A 24,929-nucleotide genomic window follows, 5' to 3' on the forward strand; every position below is an offset into this window, starting at 1 on the left:
GCATAAAAGGAATATTGGAAAGGTAGTGATGTTCTTGTCCTGAAGCCTAAAGGGGAAGCTTCTTTGTTGTTGTTACAGGTAATCTCCCAAGCTGTTTTTCTGAACATGCGAGCAAGTTTTTCGTTTTTGAAGAAATGCTTGTGGAATTAGTTGTTATGCAAGGCTCTGTGTAGAGGCAGCTTCTGGAGGGGGAGCTGTATGAGTAGCAGGAGTGTCCCCTCTGCCATGGGCTCTAATCAGTCAGTTCTTGAAGCAGACTTACTCCCTGGTCCTCTGCAAACACCCCTCCACTGGAGTTTTGCTACAGCAGAGGGGTGATGCTGGTGTCAGAATGGGACACTGGTATCAGAGCATGGTGTTGTCCCTTCTTCTCTCTCTTCTCTCCCCCCTCCCCCCACCAAAGTCATCTTATTTTGCTTTCTGGTGATTCTAGTAGCCACCTTTTTTCCCCCCCCCTCCCCTCTAAATTTGAGCTGGAGTGAGCTTATCTGAAAAGACCCCTGGTGTGGTGGTTAATGCTGCCGGCTGTGCTGAATATCCTCTCAGTGATACATTTCACCCTCCAGATACCCAATGTATGAAACAACCAACCATCCAGATGATAAATGCCAGTAGTTAACGGAAGCTTTCACTGGATAACACTGCTCTCCAAGGAACCCCTTGTTTAGTGAGTTTAAATCAGTCTTCATTCCTATCTGATTTACAATATTGCTTTACATTCTGCAGTCTCCAGTCCCCTGTTCCCTAATGTCTTTCTACTGTAGACCTACAAAATTAAGTTTATATATTACTAGCAGGCTGGCAGTGCCTTGCCATCCCATACACCTTCCATGAGCTTGATCACAGCTCCACCAGCATGCCTTCCTTGGAGGGCTTCTCTGTTGGGAACAGCCTGTAGGGAGGTAGTGACTATCTGGTGGCTTTTAGGAGTGTCTGAGAGGAGATCCTGTGAACTGCTGTCTCGTTCTTCCCTGGATGAGTGGATCTCTAAATTATGGAAATGGAAATGACATGGCAGTTCTGCTGTGGGTGGCGTCTGGGCCAGGCACCAGTGGTCAGTGTGCACTGGTCAGTTACCAAGCTGCAGTCGTGAAACGAGTAGTGGGGTTGGTGTCTGTGACAGTTTGTACCCTCATGTTAATCTATTTTTCAAAACTATGATAAATTGTGTACAAAGTATGCCTTGTGAGGTGGTATTTGAAAACTCATAATCTGCTGAACATTATTGTACTGGTAAAAGGCAAACTGATAGCCTCAGCCTCAGCCAGGTATCAACAAAATCAAATGGACCGTCACCTGGTTAAGCGGCGGTTCTTTGGCACGAAGAAGGATAAGTGTGAGAAATTTTAAGTTTTGGCAATGGAACAGCTTGGGGTTCCCGTGTAAACAGACTGGCTGTTGCCTGAACCCCAGCTGGAGACAAGCCTCAAAGAGGAGGAAAAGAAATAAAAATGAGGAACAGATGCCCCAAATCACCTCTCATGCCTATTCACTACATCAGTGAAGCCATCATGGGGAGCTGTCTGAGCGATGACGTAGACCGCCTGCTTGCTTCTGCTCCTGACCTTGCCTTGCTACTTGATACCTGACCCAGACTTGCTAGTATCCTGACCCAGCTTGAGACTGTGACATTCCCCAGGGTACAATCTGGAATGCCGAACAGCTGTGTCCCCTCAATTCTCCAATCTGGGGTGCCTTTTATACTACTTTGCTGTGAGAGCAACCACACTTGGCCTTGCTCTCTCACAGCCTCTAGCATGCAAATTACTCCTGGCTGAGTTACAGGAGTGCTTGTAGCCAGCCCCTCTTGAATTACACTGCAGAGTGACACCAGCAAATTCCCAGTCCCAGACTTGCCCCCAGAAATGTGCGTCTTGTACTGCCCAGCCCCCTCCTGGACAATACAAGCTCATGGAAAGTCCGTCATTTCGTTACCAGAAAATGACATGCACAAACCTTGTTATCTCAAATGGAGGTTTCCTAACCCCTCAGTCTAAACACACCCTGGCTTAGATAAAACAACAAAGCAAGTCTCTTAACTATGGAAGATCGATATTAAGTGATTTCAAGTAATGGGGCGTAAACGTCAGAATTGGTTACAAAGAAATAAAAGGTAAAACGCAAAGGGAAGCCTGGCCTAAGCGGCCAATGGCGATGTGGAAGCATGGGTGGTCCAGAATCCCCATGGTCCCAGGTTCTGGTCCTGCAGGTTCTTACCGGTGGTGATTAGAAGGGAGTATGTTCTGGAATGGCAAAAGCCTACGCAGCCAATGCATTTCTCAGAGGGTCCGGCCCTGAGCCATTGTGGCCTCATTATCCGGGAGAGTGGGGAAAGGGGGCTCTTCTCCTGAGAGCTCAGTGGGGAGAAGATAGCCTTTAACAATCAAATTGTACTACTAGTCACGATTTGGGAATGGAAATCCCTCCCCGAAGGAGAAGCTGGAGGGGGGACCGGGCATCCCTGTTGACAGTGGCAATGACCAGTGTAACATGCCCTCAAACAGGCAAACCTGAGAATTAAACAGCACTTCAAACAGGAGGCCAGCGAATCTGGTGAACACTTGCTGGAATGGCGGTCTTGGGGTGTAGGTGCTGCGCTGTGACTTGGGAGACCTGGGTTTTCAGTTCCCAGCTCAGCCACTGACTTCCTGTGTGACCTTTGGGGGGCTGAGAGCATGTCAGCCTGCCGTCTTGTAAGTTCAGACAGCAGCAGACCCTCTCCCCCCCACACGCAGCATTCCACACTAATGGTTGCTTTGTCTCGGAGCAGATAAGCAGCCGGCTGTCAAACGGAGCTTTCAAAGGGCATATCCAAAACAATGACAGGAGCGGCCACTTGATTTAAGAGGATTATGGGACGTTTCCAGAGGCTGATCAGAGCGCAGTAACACAACACACCTCGTTCACACTGACGCTGGGGCGCTCCAGCGGGGGTGCAGCAAACGTTATTCCTCTCGCCGAGGTGGAGAACCAGCAGCGCTGTAGCCGTGGAGTCAGAGCGCTCTACGTGCCTTGCCAGTGTGGACGGGGAGTGAGCTAGTGCGCCCGGGGCTGCTTTATTGCGCTGTAACTCCCAAGTGTAGCCAAGCCCTTATTCCCCTTCCTGTATGGGAGTAAACTATACTGGTGTAAGCGTGCTTTTATTGGTGTAACTGCATCCACACTAGAGGCATTGTACTGCTTTAACTACACTGGTGCAATTTGTGTGTGTGTACAAGGCCTAACTGATGGGGATTAGTAAGGGCATGTCTACACTTGCAAAGTTACAGTGCCGGCAGTTACAGCGCCATTCAGAGAGTGCCGAAGGAAAAACGCTGTTGTGTGTTCACACTGACAGCTGCCCGCACAATAGTGTGTTCACACTTGCGGCTGTATTCGGAGCGGTGCATTCTGGGCAGCTATCCCACAGAGCACCTCTTTCTCTTTTGCTGCTCAGACTTGTGGGAAGGCGGAAGGGGTCATGGGGCATCCAGAGTCCTGTCCCAATGCCCAGTGATGCATTGCTTTGCATCCCAGCAATCCCTGTGCTTCCGTCCGCATGTGGCGCCATCTTTCAATGGTTTGTATAGTGTGCGCCCTGCCCTGCCTCTTTCTGGGTGCAGGAATGGATCCCGAGCTGTTGACCAGAATGCTGCTCGCACTGACCAACATGTCACAAGTGGCAGTGGAGTTATTCCTTAAACTACAAAGGCAAGAGGAGTGTGACATTGATCTCGCCACGCGTAGTAGCTATGACACAAGATTGCTTGTGGCATTCACGGAGGTGCTGACCACAGTGGAACACCGCTTCTGGGCTTGAGAAACAAGCACTGAGTGGTGGGATCACATTGTCATGCACGTCTGGGATGATGAGCAGTGGCTGCAGAACTTTCTCATGAGGAAAGCCACATTCATGGGACTGTGTGATGAGTTCGCCCCAGCCCTGCGGCGCAAGGACAGGAGAAGGAGAGCTGCCTTGTTGCTGGAGAAGCGCGTGGCGATTTCACTGTTGAAGCTGGCTATTCCACACTGCTACTGATCGGTCCCTAACCAGTTTGGAGTGGGAAAGGCGACCGTTGGAGTTGTGTTGATGGAAGCGTGCAGGGCCATTAATCGCATCCTGCTCCAAAAGACCGTGACTCTGGGCAACGTGCGTGACATTGTGGATGGCTTTGCACAAATGGGCTTCCCTAACAGCAGAGGGGCGATAGACGGCATAAATATTCCAATTCTGGCACCAGACCACCCAGCCACTAAGTACCTTAATCGCAAGAGGTATTTCTCAGCGGTTCTTCAGGCGCTTGTGGATCACTGTGGGCGTTTCACAGACATTAACGCAGGCTGGTCCGGAAAGGTGCATGATGCATGCATCTATTGGAACACTGGCCTGTTCAAGAAGCTGCAAGCCAGGACTTTCTTCCCAGACCAGAAGATCACCAGAGGGGAAGTCGAAATGCCCGTTTTGATCCTGGGAGACCCAGCCTACCCCTTAATGCCATGGCTCATGAAGCCATACACGGAGCAACTTGACAGCAGCAAGGAGCGGTTCAACAACAGGCTGAGCAAGTACAGAATGACTGTGGACTGTGCATATGGCCGTTTAAAACCCCACTGACGCTGCCTGTATGGGAAGCTGGACATGGCCGATGACAATATTCCTATGCTTATAGCCGCGTGCGGTACGCTCCATAATATTTGTGAAGGGAAGGGTGAAAGCTTCACTCAGGGCTGGACCACAGCGGCTCAGCGTCTGGAGGCTGAGTTTGAACAGCCAGAGACCAGGGCTATTAGAAGGGCGCAGCGCGGGGCCATAAGGATCAGGGATGCCTTGAGGCAGCAATTTGAAGCTGAAAGCCACTAATATTTGTTGCTATGCTCCGGATTGCAGTGCTTGTAATGCTAGGAGGAGATTGGTGCACATGCAGGATGCAAGAAGGGGCCTTAACATAATTGTCTGTTGCTTTGCAGGGCTCTTTCTGCTTTCACTTACTAGAATAAAGATTGCTTTCAAACAAACACAAATCTTTTATTGAAAGACAACAACCAGAGGAGAGAGTCAAACGGAAAAAAGTCATCAGCAGGGAGGGGGATGGGGGAATGGAAGGTCTCAGGAGGAGGAGGGGTCCCGGGATGGCTACAGATTTGTGTATGTCCAGGGATCATACCCAACCTTCTCCTCTGGAGTACGATGCAGCGGGTGCTGGACTTCAGCAGGGCCAAACCGCAGAGGGACGGGTGTTGAATGCAGTGAATAGTGGGCGTCCACACTGCTGGACTGTGAGGAGGGAGGAGTGGAATGCTGCGGGTAGAGAGTGGAGCCAGGAGGTTGATAGCAGTATGTTGGCGGGTGTGTGTGTGTGTGTGTGTGGGGCGCATGGGAAAGAGTTTTGCGACAGCGACTGCAGGGGAGGGCGGGCGCGGAGCTGATCAGTTTACAGTGCTAGTAGGACCTGGAGCGTGTCCACTTGGCGCTCCATAACTGTTAAGAGCCGCTCCGTGGCTTCTTTCTGGTGTGACGCATTCTCCTTTCGGTCCCTCTTCTCGCTGTCCCACCACTCCTTCAATTCCTTTTTCTCGGCGGTGGATGCATCATAACCTCACGCAGAAAGTCCTCCTTAGTTCTTCTTGGCCGCTTCCTAATTCTTCGCCACCGTTCTGCTGCCGATAACAAAGAGGGAGGCTGGGCTCCCAAGGTCATCTCTGTGACGTTTAAATGCAACATTTTTCAGAAGCAATAACAGAAGCAGTTTGCAACGCAGACAACACTGTTTCAGTGCTTTAAAACACAGCCAGTACTCACACACCTGTCACTAACTGGCTGACCCGAGGCAAGCGCACATGGGCCACAAGACTCCCCAAATGGTGAGTAGCCGCAGGGGCTGGGAAATCACTGGGCCCTGCTGTACACTGGGCACGTGGCACTTGGGGAGAGCCAGCACTGGGGGGGGGGGGGGGGGGGGGGGCTGATAATCATTCCTGTCCCCACACTTTCCAGAGGAGGTGATTATTATGGAAGATGTCTCGCTGCTGAGGGTGAGCAGGGAATCAAGGGGGAGTCTTGTCCAAGCCTGCGGCTTCTGCCCTGGCCCCTAGGCGGCAATGGTCCCTCCCCCCCGTGACGGCCCAGTAGCACGGGAAAGTTACTGTTAATGGGGCAAGAAACAAAACAGCTCTGCCGAGGAACCTGCGGGAGCGCATTGCCCAGTATCTCCATGAGAGTTTCCTGGAGATCTGCGGGCGATTCCCGTGAAGTGAGGGTGTCAATCAACAGCCTGTTCCGCTGCTCAGACAAGGCATGATGGGGGAGACAAGCCTGCTTTCTGCAACCCTCCTGCCCCCAACAGCTCGCTTCAGCGATTCCCAAAATCACATCCACTTACCGGGGCCTCCTCTCCTGTTTGCGCTTTGCCAAGATCCAACTGCTGTGACTGGCTAGCCTCCTCCGGGGTAGAAAAGAGCTCCTGACTGCATGCATGTTTGGCCTCCAAGTCATCTTCTGCTTCTGGGTCCCCCTCCCCCTCTCCGCAGTGGAGGTGGGGTCACCACCGAGTATCACGTCCAGCTCTTTGTAGAACCGGCAGCTCATGGGTGCAGCACCGGAATGGCGGTTTGCCTCCCGCATCTTGTGGTAGGCGTTCCACAGCTCCTTCACTTTGACCCTGTGTGTCCCGGTCTGTCACGCATCATGAAATCTGTCCATAAGTATCATAATTCTGAAAGTTGGAGCGCAGCTGGGACTGCACAGCCTCCTCTCCCCAAATGCTGATGAGGTCCAGCAGCTCGGCATTGCTCCAAGCGGGGGATCGCCTGGTGCGTGGAACAGGCGTGGCACCTGGAAAGATGCACTGAGACCACTGCTCACATCACCGAGCAAACAGGAAGGGGACCTTCAACATTCCCAAGGAATTTAAGGGGTGGGGCTCACGGCTGGTCACCTGAGGGCAGGGCAGTAGAGTTCAAACCGATGGCCAGAGCGGTGAGAACAGGTATTGTAGGACACCTCCCGAAGGCCAATCGCAGCGCTGTAATCGACCAGGGTGTCGACACTGGCACCGCAGCGCTGTAGCCTCAGCGCAGAAAGCTGTACGCCTCTCGTCGGGGTGGGTTTTTTAGAGCGCTGCATCTGCGCAGTTTCTGAGCACTGAGTGGCTTAGCAGTGTGTCACCTCGGGAGTTACAGCGCAGAACGCTGCTTTACTGCACAGAAACTTCCCAGTGTAGACGGGGCCTAAGAAACTTTCCCTGGAGGCAGGTTATTCCATAATTGGCCATATACACTTGCACCTTTGTCTGAAGTCTCTGGGACTGAGCTACGGTGCTAAGCTAGACGGACGACTGATCCAATCCAGCACTGCAATCCTGTGTTTCAAATACATCCCGTTATGGCTTTGAAAACAGCCACAACATAGACAATATTGTATGCTGCAAACAATAACTGCAGCAACCAACGAGAGTGCTTGGGGGCTGGAGGGGAGCGCTCCTGGATAGTGTCTGAAACGGCACCCCCCGTGCTCCTGCTTTCTGGGGGAGCTGCTGTTGAACTCCCTGTAAAGATCAGCTCTGTGCAAGTGTGTGTGTGTGTGTGTGTGTGTGTGTGGGATGGAGGAGCTGAGGTGTGTGTGTGTGTGTGTGTGTGTGTGTGTGGGATGGAGGAGCTGAGGGGGGGTGTGTGTGTGTGTGTGGGATGGAGGAGCTGAGGGGTGTGTGTGTGTGTGTGTGTGTGTGTGTGCGTGCAGGGAGTGAGAAACACTTGCTTCCCATAAAGGACAAGTCTATGGATTTGAAAAGGGCAAAAGACCTGCAAAGGAAGCCAAAGCTGCTGCCATTTCAGATTTCTATTCTCAGGAGTGTGATTTGGTGGGGAAGTGGACAGTCAAAATCCCGGTATCTTTCGTTAACAAAAATGTGTCCTGATGTTCCCGGAAAGCTGTGGGGCCAGCCAGGGTATCGCAACGCACCGAAGAATTGCTCAGCCGTTAGCCAGCCATGCATTCTGCCGCCTCCTTTTTGTGTACACAGTCCAGGCAGTGATGATTATGGATTGTTCCATTCTTGCTGCTGACCTGTGGAGCGTCATTGTTCTAGTTTCAGGAGCCGTGTTGCAAAGGCTTTCGAATATGCTAAGCACAGGTTTAGGAGCACCTTTCACTATAGCAATTCTGGTTCATTTTCAGGGTGGATGATTCCGATTCAGCCATCCTTACCTCCGCGCAGCCCTCTTGGCCCCTTGGGGTTCGTCTACACAGCAAAGAAAAGCGGATTCAGACTCCTGGGGCTGTTCCGTTGTTCCCAGGCTCAGGTCTCCCTCCCTGCAGGGTCCTCGAGTCCGGACTTCAGCCTGAGCTCAGAAGTCTACACAGCAGTGAAACAGCCCTGCAGCCCAAATTGGCTGGCCCGGGCCAGCTGCGAGTTTTTCTCTGCTGTGTAGACATACCCTTGCTGCTCTGTGCACTGAAACAGAATGATGTGACTTATCCTGCAGTCACGTATCCGTCCCCCCCAGACCATCTCTTTGTGCACCTGGGCACCCATTTCCATGGCTGTCAGGTTTTGGGTGGTGTCCACTTACACTTTAAGGGCAAATTGCAACTAGTCTTCTTTAAAAGCTGCTATGCTAGTCCTCTGCACGTTGTGTGTCAGAGATGGACAGGAAGGGATGGAGTAGAATCCTCCTTTACTTTCTGTGGGAGAGAGTAAAGGGTCTTGTCATTCAGGGCTTGCGCTCTGGTTCTACTCTGAGACGTGACCTGCATACCAGGCACAATCGCTCCCGGTGAGCATTCAGAATCAGATCTGCTGACTTCCTGGGAGGAGGGTGTGAGGATGACTGCCAGCCCTGCAGAACCAGCATGGGTCTGGGAGAGTGAGTGGGATTGTTCTCTGGCACTCGCCTCATCAGCACCATTGAGTATGAATCGCTGAGCCTCTTGTGTGACCTGCCTCCTGCCTGTCTTCTGATTCTGCCCCCCCCCCCCCCAGTTCCATCTGTGTAACCCCAATGACTGTGATCTTTATCCCACATGGTGAACATGAACCAGGAAGACCCCAGCTTGGCTCTGAGATCCCAGGTTGGGTTTGCCGGCCTGGCAGCCAGGGAGAACGTTTTGTTGCGTATGAATGGGACATCCTCTCTGGAGTCCTTGAGACACACCAACGCTATCTGTACGGAGTAGGACTGCACTTGGGGATGAGCCTGGAACCTGGAAGATTAGCTCATGTGAGAAGAGGAACTGGGAAAGACGCGTGTGTTCCCTGCAGCTGGACTGGGAGCTGGAGGAACCTGGGGATTTAATGGGCTGAGCCTCCTATGAGCTGCAACAAGAGATAGCAGCGGCCAGGAGTCTAATGGAGAATGCATGGCCGGAATACGCCTTTGAGGACGAGGCTTGTTTTGGAAGCAAGTAGTGTGGGCTCAGTGGGTCTCATCCCTTGGCAGGACAATCCCCTTAAAGCACTCTGCACCTTTTCGGGTGCTGGATAGGGACAACAGAACCATCAACTATAGAGGGAAACATTTTCAAGAGGCATTTCTGCGATTTCCTTACATTCACAGGGTCACCAGAGCAAGGCCATGGGATTGCTCTCCTCGCATTTCTTCCTGTAATCATCTCAAATAGCTGAGTCTCCAGACAGCTTTGACCCTCCTGGCACAAAGCGCCATTTTCAAAGGAGTCTGCCCCGAAGGATTGCCAACGCTCCAGGAATTCATCCAACCAAAGCTGGCAACCCAACTGCCCTGTTGTTCTCCGGCACCAGTCGAGCGGTATGCATGACAGGTTGCGTCAAAGTTTTCCGACTCTTGGGCAATGCATTTTGAGCATTTAACATTTAATTTTTTTTTGATAAAGTAAAGGAAATATTGAAATAAGTTTTCATTTTGAATGGTAAAACAAAATGGGTGGGATTTTTTTTGTTTTTTTGACTGAAATAATTTGCCCAAATCGACATGAATTCAAAAAATTTTTTTAGCCGACCCAAATCTGTATATTTCTTTTGCACCCCCAAAAAATTTCAGCTGCGAATGTTCACCCCGCTGTAGTCACCAGCAGTGTGTGTGTGAGAGACGTGTGACTGCTCCCCTCTGTGCCTGATCCACAGAGGATGTAAGTCTGGTACAGCCCCAGCCGGGGAACCCTCACACTTTAGCTCAAGCTGTAGCAGCTCGTCCCCGGTTTGGTTCCTGGTGTGTCAGCCGAGATAGCAGCCCTCACACTCCCACCGATTTCCTTTGTGCCTGTGCAAGGGCTGCTGAGGTCTCGCGCTGGCGTTGATTGCTGCATTGCGCCTTCTCCTGGGTGAGCTTCTTCACTTCTGCCTCTTACAAATGGAAACACCCCTGGGTAGGGGTGGGAGTAGTGAACTTGCTGTCTCCTGGTGCAGTGTGGCGCTCAGGCTGGGCGAGTGCTGGCTCGCTCTGATCTCTCTAAGCTCAGCGGCTTCTTTGCCGCTGTCTCTTTGTTGTTGTCTGTCATTGAACTAGTGCAACTCGATGCAGCCTTTTCCCAACGATACAATTGCTGGAGACCCATCCCGTTCGGCGGTGTTGGGCACCAGAGCGGGGGCGCCGCTTCTCGTCCCAGCCAATGCAGTTCCTGTTCTTTCTGCTGCTTTCCTGTTTGCAATGGCAGGAGATCAGCCAAGCTCACAGATGTTGGGTTCTTGCATTTACTGCTGCCCTGGGATCCGCTAAACACACTTCCCTGATTAAAGGAAGGAACAAGGCTGGAATTTCCAATCTGCTAATGGGTTTTGTGTGTGGTGACAGGAGTGGGGGCAGGGACGCTGTATCTAATTTATTCCTCATTTTACTCATCTCCTTTTTCCTCCCTTTGCTATTAAGTGTCAGTCTCTCTCCTCCCCCACTTTTCCCCTGTTTTCTGGCCTGGATGGGTGTGATGACCCCTCACCCGCTCTTTGCTGTTGGGTGTCAGTCCCCTTAAAAGTGACAGGCACCCAGTGTTTTCAATTGTGAGCTGTTTTTTCCTGGTTTGCTGCAGACAGAGTGAAAGTGACCTGCTTCTTTTTGCTTTTTGGAGTGCTTTGTAATGAGCCTGTCTCTGGAAGCAGCAGTGGGAATAGGACATGTAACCTTACCCGAACTCACGCTGCCCAGTGTCCCAAGAGCTAAAATAGTTGAAAGTGGAGGTAAATCAATAGTGACGCACCCACCCAAAAGCACAGAATTGGCACGGCCCCTGGAAGATACCTATGGAAGGACTCCAGTGGAAATCCTTGGAAATGTATGTTCGAATGCATTGGGTAGAGCTGGAGTTGGAAGCTGATGGAGTCGATAGGAAATGGAGATGAGGAAGGATCATTAGATCGGCTAGACTCGAATTGGATTGTGGGCTGTGTGTGACCCAAACCATCCCGACTGGGTCACAGGCAGAGCTAGCTAGAGTATATTTGGCTGTGTGAAAAACGTTGAAATTTTTTTTTTTTTTTTTTTTAAAAGGGCACAAATTCCAGGGAGTGTCTCTGTTTTCTGACCAGCTCCAGTTTGTATCTATGGAATTAAACAAACAGATAACCTAGTGCTACCACAGCGTACTAATGGAAACGTTTTAGAGGCCCTAATCAGAGACTGGGGGATCACCGTGCTAGGCGCAGGACAAATGTAGTATAAAGAGTCTCTGCCCCAGACAGTTTGCGTCCTTGGGTGAGTCAATTCAGCATAGTCCATACTTCAGGAAGTATTGCCGATTATTTAAAAATGACTTCTGATCGAAGTGCAGGTTCTGGCTAGCATGATGGGCCACTGAGTAGGGATCTTCTCAGCCATTTCGCCCTGGAAAGCTTGCACTGCTCGGGACATTGTCGTCAGTGAGTCAGCTTGAAGGTGCTAGAATAGGGTGGATGATTGTGTGTTTTCTCTTGCCGTCCACACGCTCGCTCCTGTGATCATACAGCTGGAAGGACTGGCTTGGGGAGACCCAGTGCGCTGGATTCTGTCATGTGTTCCTGAGCTCTGACTCAGGTGCCAGAAACAAGCGCTGGCAAAAGCCATTGGCTCTGCCCACTTTGAATTTAAATGTGGAGTGGCCTTTTCTTGCTTTTTCTCAGTGTTGAGATGGGATCTTGCAGGTGCCCAGCTAAAGGGACAAAGAGGTCACCGGATGTGCTTTAGCTTCTGGAAGTACCTCTGCGTGCTTTGAGAGAATTTGGCGAATTGCAACGAATCCATCTTCAGCTGTATGCTAGCGGGGGACTGTTACCCCCTTCTCTCTACAAGGGTAAAATGGCCAATGTCACAAACCTGCCTTTTGATACAATATGTCCTGCATTTCAAATGCAGTCCTACGAATCGCGGGGAGATGGGCATAGGGGTCGCAGTCCTCTGTCTCTGTAACTCTGCCCCGTCTGGGTTTGATAGCAAAGTCTCTTAAACTAAATAATCACTGGGGGTGGGAGGTAGGGTTGCCAACTTTGTAATATTTAAAAAACGGACACTCCAGCAGGAGTGCGGGAACCGCCCCTGGGCCCCCCCACATTTGCTCCTCTGCCCACTCCCTCCCCCCCACTGCCATTGCTTGCTGCTCTTCCCCCTCCCTCTGCCCAGGTCGGGGGGACTCGCCTGCGGAGCCGGGGCTGGGAGCTGCAGCCGCTCAATGCAGGTAGGAGGCAGCGCCGGCTGAGTAGGGGCTGGCACGGTTGATGACCCAGCACCTCCCCACCTGCAGTAACCAGACTTTGGGTGTCCGGTCAGTAGATCTGATCGTACATTGTCAGGTCCCCTTTTCAACCAAACTTTCTGGTTAAAAAAAAACAGGTATCTGGCCACCTGATAGGGAGGCTATGACTTCTGTAACTGCATCAGGCGCTGGAATTGTGGTTTACTGGAGCTGTTTTCATCTGTCCTGGAGACTTACTCTCTTCCGGCAGAGCTTCTGTTTCCTTAATGTCCTAGGCTAAATGCCAAGGCAACAAATAGTAATTTTTCTGTCCAATAAAAGGTTTTAGTGGCAATTATGTGAAATACTTCTTTGATCTGACCTAGCAGGGTTGCCTGCCGAGGCCTGGCTTGCGTGTTGACTGCTGTAAGAAGAGTGCCTGGTTCTTTAGAGGCATTTGAAAAAGGATCTTCTCAGTCCCCTGTGTTCACTTAGCATTAGGGTCATTCTTGCCTTCTGAAGTGGGGTGAAGGCTGATCTGCTGGTGAGGGAAAATGTCTTGGTTAAAATGCAGTTCCGGTTGCAGATAACAGTCTACTACTGAAGCAGGGGGGAGTGTGTAGGAGAACACCGCAGTCCTCTATTAAAACAAGCCAACCATAGTTAGTCTGGAAACGCCATTGCAGGAGACAAACCCCCACAGGGATTGTTCAGTGCCAGGAGTCCCAGGAGGGGGTCTCCCTCACCCTCATTCTGGCTCCCTGTTCCCCCACCTGGGAAGGGGAGCTAAAAGGTAAGGCTGGAAGGTGGCATGTGGAATGAGGGATGGGGGTCCACCTCTTGATCACTAGCTGAGTGACCTTGGGCGAGTCACTTCCCCTCTGTGCCTCGGTTTCCCCATCTGTAGAATGGGGATAGTGATACCGACCTTCTTTGTAAAGTGCTTTGAGATCTGCTGATGAAAAGCGCTACTGCAGAGCTAGGTACTATTATTAGATTAAACCTGCTTTCCTGCCTCCCCCACACTGTCATGGCTGTCAGCTATCAAGGGCCCAAGGAGGGCAAATTCTCCACAGGCCTGTGATGGCTGTGCAAGCCACACTTTAGAAGTGTGTAATTTTGCCAGTAGCCCTTCTCACTCCCCCAGTAATTAGTCCAAGGCGCCATTCCTCTCTCAGATCAACAGACTGAAACACGTGTGACGTTTCTGTGCCAAGCACGGTTGGGGTAAGGAGATCAGTATAAAATAAAATAACAAATATTCAAAAGCGAGCTTGGCTTGATTTATTTTAACCCTTCTAGCTCCCTGGTTTGTCTCAGACTTTCCAGAAAAGTCCCACCCTGTCTGGGAGAAGATGACACCTGTGAAATATCAGGCGGACTGGTACTGGGTTTGATCTCCCGCAAACTGTGGCATTGGGCTGGTTTGCGCTAGCTGATGCTTTCTCCGTAACTGCGTTGTCTAGAGGGCACTGTGTGTATGTATGAGAGTGCCAGTTTGAGCAATATACCTATGGAGAGAAAATCTGTTCCACATGCATGTGCCCGAAGGTCTTGGCACCCTTCACCCTGGCCTAGGGAATGTGCACAAATCCTCCTGCAGCTGAAACTCTGCCTGGAAATTGCATCGTTCCCTCTGGGATCATTCTCCACTAGCCCAGGGCTTTGACTTCTAAGCTTTCTCCTGGAGCTAAGTCCCTAGGCTGTCCATGCTGGAGGCAGCCTGGCTGCTGCTTTAGCGTCTCTCCATCTCCCATAGGTCAACATCAATGCAGTCTCTAATGAGGAGACTGAGTTGACAGGGACTGCCTTATTTTTCAAACTTACCAACATTTTGCCCCCTCTTGGGGTTTGATGCACACAGTATCCTGCAGGCCTCTGCTTGCTGTGTGTGTCCATCAGCACCCGGAGACCCCTCTCACAGCCGCTCATCCTCTCGATTAAATTGGTAGGGTGGCTTTTCATGTGTCACATGCTCTTAGATCCTAATTCTGGAGATCTCAGCCCTGAGCGTGGGAGACTTTCTTCTGAATAGAGGGAAATACAGAATACTTGATAGTTAATCTGACAGTAAATGATTCACCAATCTAACTACTCAGGCCAGTTGATCTTTATGGTTAGAAAGTGGGGGAAGGAGAGATTAAAATGGATGATTTGGGCACAGAGGGGGAAATCTTTTGAGGCATTAACAAAGTAGCCTAAAGAACTTTCTTGTGCAAAATTATACATTTCTCTCCAAAGTATTGTACTGCAAAGCATTGAACTCTGTTCCACCCTCCCTTGGTGGGAAAAGTCCTACAGATTTTAATAGAGATGAAACCCGTAAGGCACTAGGGGTATTTAATAGGATTATTGAACTTACTAAAGGCAGGGAGGCCTAGCAGTTAGGGCACTGGTCTGACACTCATGAGATCTGGATTCACTTGTTACCCAACAGACCAATGAAAAAGCTAACCGTGGGCAGGGCACATCAACACTCTGTGCCTCAGTTTCCCTATATGTAAAATGGGGCTTATGACACTGACCTTTTGTAAAGCACTTTGAGATGTTATGTGTGAAAAAGGCTATATAAGAGCTTGGGATGTATATTGTTAGAACAGGTTGGAAAACAGAAAAATAAATGGTCAGAAAATTGCCATTAAAAATGCAAGTACCTTTAGAAGTGATGCTAAAAGCCTGTAGAACTACGATATCCTTTCTATGGAATGTTAACCCTGCTCTAGTAAAATTCCATAGCAGGGCCAGAATTCTCTCTCAAATTCTCCAGGACTTGTCCATTAGCATGGCAAAGCAAACAACGTGGGTTTTTTAAATACAGAAGGGTCACTTGTACAACTTCTCAGCTGTTCTTTCTTCCATGGTTTGTTCCATTCCCTTTTCGAAAAAAGTGAGGCTCAAACTTCTTATCACTTCCATTTGGCAAAGATTTTTTGTTTCCCTTTGAAACAGCGACCTTGGCTTGTGATATTGATCTACTCCCTCCTCAGTGGTGGTAGCTATTCTAGTAACAAATGTTTGTTCAGGTAATTTGGGTTCTTCCCAGCTAACTCGAGCAATGTACATCTAGTGGCTGTTGCTTTAATGTCTCCAAGAATGGATTTTAAATATTAACTGGGTAGTTAGACGCTGGTGGGGGTTTTCTTCCTGCTCTAATATTTCCAGAGTGGTTTAAACGTTGGGTCAGAACTATTTGGCAGTGTGTGTTTGCTGTGTTCAATACCAGAGGAAACGGCTCAGAAGTTGATCGTGCACTGCCTCAGGGCCGCTCTGGGGCTGACAATTCATTATCTTTCAGGGGAATCCAAATCTATTGGCAACTTCTGACTCCTGCAGTGTAATAGGCCAGGGGTTGTAATAGGCTCTGTAAGAGCAAAGCCAACATGGGGGCTATTCTCTTACTGGGGAGAGAGAGAACTGTTACTATCCCATTGCCACGGTCAGAAAACCCAGTGTCTGAAGGTTGGAGCAGGGGAAGGTTGTGTAGGGGACATGCTGCTGCTGGAGAGTCTCAATTTACAACAAGGATTGACCATCCCACCTTGTATAGGCCTGGGGAAGCTCTCTCCCCTTTGCACAGATTGAAACAATGACCTTGGGTTCTAAAAGGAGGCCTAGCTGATTCTTCATCGTAGGTTTCAAAGCCCTGGCCTATCCGTGCCATGCGTGATGTTCCATCTTAAAGCCTAATCTTGCCTTTAATCTCTTAAATAGTCGTGCATCTGGCAGTTGGGTTTCTCCTCACTTATGTGCAAATGCAGCTCTGACCCCGTGCCAGGGTGACCCCATCACAGCCGTTCAGCCTGTTGGAATTTCCCCCCTGAAAAGAAGACCAGATGGGGGGAACCCTGGTGTCTATCTGTTCTGGCTGGTGGTTGTTTTTGTTACACTTCGTGGCATTGCTGCTGGTTCTCCTTTGTTTATGGACTCTGGTGGTTTTATACATCAAAACAGTTGCGCCTTCCTCCTGCCTTCACCTCCACTGACTGCAGGATTCCAGGGGCTGAGGCTTGAAGGCACATTCTGGGACGTGGTCACATGGGACATGCAGGCTCTCAATCCGTCATTCACACCCACTCACCCTTGGCTGGCGTCTGCCCCTGACAGTCTGTGAGTGGCTGTGCTGGCCAGGCCGTGAGCTCGAAGTAACTCCACAAGAGGAGCAGTGGTTGGTCCCCCTTTGCGAGTACGGAGTGGAAAGCACAGAGCTAGAAGTTAGCTCAATGAGAGATTGTCCTTGTAAGTTCATGGTGCCACTTCCTCTGATGATAACTTGGCTGTTCAGTTAATTCAGTGTCCGATGACGCCAATCCGCGTTTTTGTAAACAGAGTGCAATAAATACGCGGCACATTAGAAAGGAGCTGGGAGTTAACCTGCTGGCCTTTTTCCTTTTGGGATAGTCAGGGCTGATAGCACCACGTGTTCCCATTATAAGGCTTTGTTTTCAGTTGCTTATAACCTTGTGCAACTTCAACCTTTTGGGCTGAAATTTTCCATGCTGGGGGTCTGCCTCAGGCTGAATTGGTTTGGAAATTTTCAGGAAAAACAGTTCAGACATTTCCAAGAACGTGTCTAGGTTTAAAAAAAAAAAAAAAAACTTGAGGCCTTTTGCTTTGAAATGTTCTCACTCCCCTCTCCGTTGGAGCAGGGATGTGTAACTTTGCACGGGGGGGTGGCCTTGTGCCAGGGATTGTGCCTTTCACTGTCCCCATGAAAATCCATCAAATTTGGCCAAGTTGTACACCTGGGAGAAAAAAATCTGTTTGCACATACTCAGTAGAGACTTCTGAGATTTTAACAGCTCCAATCTCTGCTCCTTTTGTCCTTGGTGAGCATGTTCTGCCCCCTCACAGCTCCTAGCGCAGACCAGACTGCGAATGCACCATCCCCATAGAGCAATGGAGCGTGACCCGGCCAAGGGCTATGGGGGTGCGTAGTGATTTGATGGAATGGCTGCTCTGGGTCAGGGTAGGGCTGGGCACTTGAATTTGCTACAGGGAGCCTCTCTCTCCAGTACTCTCAATGGCCCCCCAGGCGGCGTGGTGGAGGAAGGAGCTCCCTGATACAAGTGCAGAGGGGACAAAAGCCAGATTAGAGGGGCGGGGAAAGAAGTCTATGGGGACACACTGTCTGGTGAGCCTATCGGCCTGGAGTGCAGAGAGAATGTGACGGGCAGTTGGCAGGAATGAGACTGGGACTGGTTGGGCAATAAGGCTGGGAGCTGGTGGGGGCTGGGAGCCAGTTGGCTGGGGGGAACTCTGTGCCTCAGCTCCCTATCTGTAAGACGTGGATAATAACACCCCCCATCTCACCGGGGTTTTGTGCGGCTAGATTGATTTGTGTCCAGGAAGCATTCGGTCAGTAGAGTGGTGCCAGCCGTGGAAAAGCTGCAAGGAAATGCATAATTCTGTCCTCGGAGCCGGGCCGGAGCAGTGTGCAGCGAAGAGCACTGAGGGCTGCATGATGAACAATGAGGGGAGAACAAACTATTGAATCGCTGCTCTCCGTTCTGTGCACTGAACGAGGCAGGGGTTCTGTGCGATATAACGCAATTGGAGACCGTATCAGAACGGGCCTGCACGCGGGGAAGCAGGCATCCTGAATTCTGTCATTTCCCAGTTTTGAGTGCTTGCCTTTGTAGCTTTCATCTAGTTCTTTTAATGTAGTTTTGTGCGCGTTACAGTTGAATTTATATTTGAACTCCCACCTGACTGGATAGATAGATGGCCTGATTTGCAGTTGTTTTTTGGCTGAAGTATTGCTTGTTTCGCTGCCCAGAAAGGGGGGGAGGGGAGGCCAGTGTGAGAGAGTCTGTTGCACTGTCTAATTTTTTTTGAAGTCCATGTCGCAGTCGCGTTTGGCAGGATTGCAAATCGAAACGCAGCCCTGCAGCGAGTCTACGCTGCGATCTTGGTTTTCACTTCCCCGCAGCAGCAGGTCGTCACCAATCTTACAAATTCCCCACTAAATGGAATCTGCTGCCAACGGGAACAGGACACTTCCTAGCCAGCTGCAGACTGCCTTTTGCAGTCACTTTGTGGCACTGGATAGTGGAACGTGGCTGCAGGTTTGGGGCCTTTGCTGGCTTAAGACACTTTTAAATGCTGTGTTATTGTAGCTGGGTTTGTCCCAGGACAGTACGGAGACAGGGTGGGTGAGGTAATGTCTCTTATTGGACCAACTTCTGTTGGTGACCGAGACAAGCTTTCGATCTCCACAGAGCAATTCTTCAGGTCAGAGAGACTTGCCAGGCTGTTCCCCACAGATTATCAAAGTTTGTTCAAGCAAATGCCAAACAAGGATGAAAATGGACAATGTGCTGCCAAGGACATCAAGGTGCCTTTTTTAATATAGCAGATTTATAATCTCAAGCACACAATAGGGGAACTAGGGAGTGTCTCATGCAAACGCCGAAGGGAGAAGAAATGCTAATGTCGTAGATCCTGGTGGAGTCCGACTGCACCTGTAGCAGTTCACCATGAGAGAGAATCAGTCTGAATTGTGGTGCACTGAGATTGTAATGGGTTGCTGTTTGGTCCTTATATCACACCTCCTCTGCACCTTTATATTGGAGCAATTAGCACTCTTCTGTTCCCTAGTTTGCAGCCACGTCTTGTGGCTGGCATGGCCTGCTCTGTTCTTCATCCTAGAACAGAGCCCCACCATGCAAGCTTATGATGAACCCCTTTAATGCTGCACCCACCTCCACAAAGAAATCCTGGGGACGTTTGTGCCTGTCCCCACCACCCCGTTCTCTTGCAATGGCCAAATGGACGCGTGCACCTCTTTGAAATGATTCCACGTGGGGGCCATTTGCTGCCTGCCGAGAGGCTGGCTCAGAGGCGGGCTACCACAGATGAGTTTGGTGCTGAGAGCGGCAGTGTGAAGCAGTGCATTCTCCTGACTCGGTTTTACACCACACTTCTGCGTTGCCTTGAAGCTGCATATCATTTTGCTGCAGTGATTTCAAACAGGTGCGTGGAGCAGAGACTGGAGAGACAGCCAGTGGAACTGCCAGCATTGCAAGTGTTCGCTGGGTCTTCTGTGAGGTCAGTAAGGAAGGGAGCCCAAAACTTCCCCTCCACCTCTAACGCCCAGTGTTTGTTTTTCCTTCAGACCATTAACCGACTGTGGAGCTAATCAGCAAAAAGCAATTGAGAGCTTTGTGTGTACTTTACTCCGCTCCCCTGGGTTACGTTTGTTGCTCAAGAAATAATGTTTTTTAAAAACAAATCCTGTTATAAAACAGAAAAGAAACTCGCTGCTGCGAGAGGAGTCCGTGTGCGCGTGGCCGGTCTAAAGCCCGTTGCAGTCTGTGGAATGAAGCGCTTCCATTTAACATCACTGGGCTTTGCCGTGGACCCAACAGCCCGGATGCAGGAAAGCATTTAAGCACATGCTTAAAATCCACTGGCTTCGGTGGGACTTCAGCGCCTGCATAACTCCAAACACATGCTTCTAAGCTTTGCTCCACGGGCGGCTAGAGGAACAGAGCCTGAGGCTGCACTGGGAGAAGCTGGGTTTCTGACATGTTCTTGGTCTGCTCCTCCGCACGTTTTCGTGTGCTGGAGGGATCTCTGTCTTTACTGCATATCCAGGGTGTAAGCGGGGATATCCACACTGCAAAGGGCTTGAGGCGCCAGAGCTGCAGATAGGTCTTCACTACAGATGAACTCAGGAGATCGGGTGTGAGCAGCCCCACTGCAAAGCCCTGCCCACGTGGTGCTGGACTCCCCTAGGACTGCCTGGGGATATATCCCATGTCGCTTTGTGCTGCCGTGAGCTGAGCCGCTCGATGATTCTCTCAGTGGATTGTGGGAGAACGTATCTGTCCTGGGCACGCGGGGGGATTTTTGGGCAGGCACTGGAGGGCTCTCAGCGCTGGAGCGGGATTAGCCTGCACCCTCCCTGCACAGCGGGTGAATCACCGGCCTGAGTGAAAGCAGAACCCCGGGCTCCGCTCGACCAGTTAGCCTGGGCTGACAGCCCCCCACCGCACTCAGGAGAGAGGGCTTTGTGTGTGGCAAGGGGGCGGGGGAAACACCGGGTCACAGCCTGGGCTAACTGCAGTGAAGAAAGACCCCAAAGGGCTCCGGAGCCGGATGTGGCCCGGGCAAGTGTCGCCTGGGTTCGTCTCTCCTCAGCCGTTGTGCTCTCTGCTGTTCCGGTTCGGGTCCGGTTATTCTGAGATGTGCTTGGCAGATTTACCCCCAGACTTCCTCCCGCTCAGCTGCATTCTGCCCCTCAATTGTTTATGTCGTTTCTCTTTGGCGACAGCTTCCCGAGTGGAAGGCGGGGCGTCGGCCTGGGCTGTAGTACCTCATCCCAAGAACTTCTTGCATCATTTTACCCACTGCAGCATTAACTATTCAGCGTGCCACAGGCTTTAAAAACATACCCACTGGCTTGACTGTTCGACAGTGTTTGTTACGGGCGACGGGCTCAGCTCACAGGGAAGGGGGCAAACTGCCTCGAAATGGCGCATTTAAAGCCAAGCTGTTTTTGCAACTGTGCGCTGCGTGTTGGAGCTGTGATAAGCCCCAGAGCCACGGAGCAGATCAGTCTTTTGTTTCCCCTGTTCCTTTTAGGCAGCACCCGCCTTGTGCTGTCCCACACAGCCTGTCAACGTGGCACTCCCAGGGCTGTTGGTGCAGGTCTCTGATCATGCCAACTTTGAGCCTGAAGGCTGCTGTTTGCTGAAATTCTGTTCCGTGACTGAGTGGCATTAGCCGCAAAGGCTGCTGGGCCAGGAGCCGTTTTCCGTGACGGGCTGGAAGGTTCTGAACACTGGGTAAACTAACCCTACGCACAACAGCATGTCTCGCGAGGGCTTCTTGCAGTGTTGTGCCTTTTAACTTGCTTGCAGTCCTACCGATCTCCGTTATGATTGCCCGCAGAGTCAATCACAAGCACAGCACGTGCCTTTCTGATTCCATTTACAGCAGCAACAGCTCTGACGATGTAGCTCAGAGTGATTTCCATTCCTCTCCAATTCCTAAAACCAGTGTAGGAATTCCAGTGCAAGTCTGTGTGGAAGACTTTTTGGAATAAAAGGGGGCTAAAGTCAGTCTAACTACAGTAGACTTGTCATCTACTTCAACCACTTTTATTCTACAAATAACCTCCACGTGCACAGACTTGCCCTGGAATAACCATGCTGGTTTTCGGAATCCGAGTGCGTTCCACCCTTAGACGACAATGCACTCTGCCTCTCCGTGGCCCTTGGCGTGGGCGTGCTGCCTGTTAGCCGTGAGCAGGGCCTGGAGGAGTTCACCATCCTTGACAAAACGTGTCACTGTTTGTGCAGTTTTCACCCTCTGAAATCTCGTTTTGTTTGTGATTTGTGATTCAATCTGTTGTAGCTGTGAAAGCCAAAGTGGCTTAAATAGGCTCTTTCTCTCTCTCTCTCTGACTCGCGCATGGAGTTCATCTTGGTGAAATTCTGCAGAAAACCAGCCCACTTAGGGGTCTACAACCAAATGTGAAAGGCCTCTAATGTAGTCTGTCGTATACTAGCAGGAAAGTCCCCACAGTAACTGGCCCCGTTTAGCTCATGTATCCCTGTTCCCTATTCCCTGCGGGAAATGACACCCCTCTGAAACTCCTTCTCTGCCACAGGCCGGATTTTTGTTGCCCAAGTGAATGCCTTCGGCGAGGCTAGCATGCCTGGGCCATGTGGAGCCCCTCAAGTCCTGGGTGCCCGACCGTCTGTTCTGGATCTAACGCTCTTCCCCCACCATCCCCTTCTCTTCCCCCCTTTTCCTGGAAAGCAGTAGAAGGTAAAGCTAGCGAGCTTTCCTCCTTCCCCTGGCATCTGCGCGGTAGTGAACCGTTCCCTGTACGTGCTTGCCTGATTAGCCCCATCCCGCAGTTTGCATTTTGTTTGTTTTCATGTACCTGGAGGACACTCGATAAGATTGCCAGCGCTGGCACCGCTGCAGCCTCTGAGAACAAAATAACAAAATCTAGCGTTGCTGCAGCAAGGAGCCTCGTTACCTGGCCCGGAGCCTCCTTCCCAGGGGGAGGAATGGCCTTGAAACCAGGTCATAGGGACCAGAGCCTGAGCTCTTTCGTGCAGTGCCTGCCGGAATTCCCTTGCAACAATTGCAGGATGGGAGGCTCTGCTGTCGGCTTTTTACTGCACCCTGTAGCTTTATTTTTATTTCCTCAAGCCTCCCTGGCTCTGATGAGCAGAAGCCATGGCCCGTCTCCAAACCTGAGAGGTAGCTTCCTTTTCTCCAGGGCAGCCTACGCTGGCAGGGCTCCTGGTGGAGTAACTAAAGACCCACTCACCAGTAGCTGCCAGCTGAGTGAGTCCAGAGCTGCGGTTAGTGTGCATGTGCATTGGGAGAGACGGGCCTAAGGGGCAGGGCATTCCTACCCACAATGCTCTTGTGGAGCGAGACGGTTGTAGGTGGAGGAGAAGACAGCAGGATAGACGAGACTCGAGGAGGCGAGGGTTAGGCACAGAAAGGAGGTTGTCAAAGAGAGGGATTCATAGAACCACTGGGTTAGAAGGGACCGCAAGGGTCATGTAGTCTACCCCCCCTGCCAACCTGCAGGATTTGTTGTGTTTAAACCATCCAAGACCGGTGGCTCCATCCTCCTTTTGAAAACCTCCAGTGAAGGAGCTTCCACAACCTCCCTGGCCAGTGTGTTCCGTTGTCCTACTGTTCTGACACTAGAAAGTTTTTCCTGAGATTTAGGGCATGTCTACGCTTGCCATTTAAAGCGGAAAAAGTCCCTTTTTTGCGCAAAAACTGTGGGAGCGTCTACACTTGCCAATGACTTTTTGCGGTGAAACTCAGAAGTTTCACCACAGAAAGAAAACCATCTCCACAAGAGACGTACAGCTCTTACCGGTGATGCTTTTGCAGTGATGTGCAAGTGAAGACACGTTCTTCCTGTTTACAGAGTGTTTAGCCTCTGCAGGATATCCCACAGTGCCTAGGTGACCACTCTGGCCAGCAGCTCTGCTGCTCTGACACCAGGTAAACAGACGTCCGCGCCGGGAACTTTGAAACTCCCCTTCCTGTTTTCTTGGCAAGTGCTCACTTATCATCCGGCCAGGTGACAATACCTGCTCCAGGGAGCAAACGATCCCCTGCTTGGAGCAATGCTGAGCCACGGGAGCTGATCAGTGTTTGGGGAGAGGGGGCTGTGCAGGGACCCAGGATGCCCCGTGATCACCCACCCCCCTTCCCACAAGACCTGTCGTCAAAATGGAGAGAGCTGCACTGTGGGACAGCTGCCCTCCGTGTGCAGGGATGGAAGTGCTGCAAATGTAAACACTCTGACACCTGTGGAAGTGAGTGAGTACCAGTTCACTATCACTGGTGAAACTGACAGTGCAAAAACTCTGCAAGTGTAGACATAGCCTTAATCTAAATCTGCCGTGCTGTAGTTTGAACCCACTGCCTCTTGTCCTGTCCTCTATGGTACAAGAGAAGAACTTTTCTCCATCTTTTTTATGGCAGCCTTTCAAGTATTTGAAGAGCGCTCTCATGTCCCCCCTTAATCTTCTCTCTTCCAAACTAAACATTCCCAGTTCCTTCAGCCTTTGCTCGTATGGCTGCGTTCCATCCCTCTGATCATCTTTGTTGCTCACCTCTGGATCCTTGCCAGTTTCTCTGCATCCTTTGTATACATTGGTGACCAAACCTGGACACAGTCCTCCGGCTGAGACCTAACCATCGCCGAGTAAAGCAGTCATCTCCCGTGACTTGCAGGCTACGCCTCTGTTCATGCACCTTACAATTGCATTTGCTTTTTTTGCAACAGCATCACATTGCTGAACCATCCGCCACAGGTCCCAGCGCCTTCTCAGCGGTGCTGCTGCCAAGCCAGTTCTCTCCCATTTTGTATTTGTGCATTTGGTTTTTCTTCCCTAAGTGTAGAATCTGACACTTGTCTGTGCTGAATTTCATTTTGTTGTCTATAGCCCAGTTCTCCAATTTATCAGGATCCCTCTGAATTTTAGCTTTCTAATCCTAAGTGTTGACAACCCCCCTAGCTTTGTGTCATCTGCTAGTGTGCTCTCTAGTCCTACATCCGGGTCATTAATAAAGATGTTAAACAACACCGGACACAGAACAGATCCCTGTGGAACCCCACTGGAGACCTCCCTCCAGCCTGACATCATCCCATTAATAGCTACTCATTGGGCATGTCTGCACTACAATCTTAAATTGACCTATGTTGGGTCGACTTAGAACCACCGCAATAATTACTATGGTGGCTGATGTCTACGCTACCCTCCTTCTGTCAGTGATGTGCGTCCTCACCAGGAGCGCTTCCAGCGACTGAAGAGGGGCCATGTAGGGGGCTGAGAGCCAGGCTTCC

The 24,929-nt window shown here is 50.8% G+C and overlaps 1 protein-coding gene across 1 annotated transcript in view; it reads left to right on the plus strand.

Annotated features, from left to right (window-relative positions):
* The window catches only part of NPDC1 (neural proliferation, differentiation and control 1), a 110,962-nt gene that overhangs the window by 16,491 nt on the left and 69,542 nt on the right, over nt 1–24,929 (plus strand). The gene's annotated exons all lie outside the window — the stretch shown is intronic.

This window comes from Chrysemys picta, chromosome 18, assembly GCF_011386835.1.
Source record: "Chrysemys picta bellii isolate R12L10 chromosome 18, ASM1138683v2, whole genome shotgun sequence".
NCBI lineage: Eukaryota > Metazoa > Chordata > Testudines > Emydidae > Chrysemys > Chrysemys picta.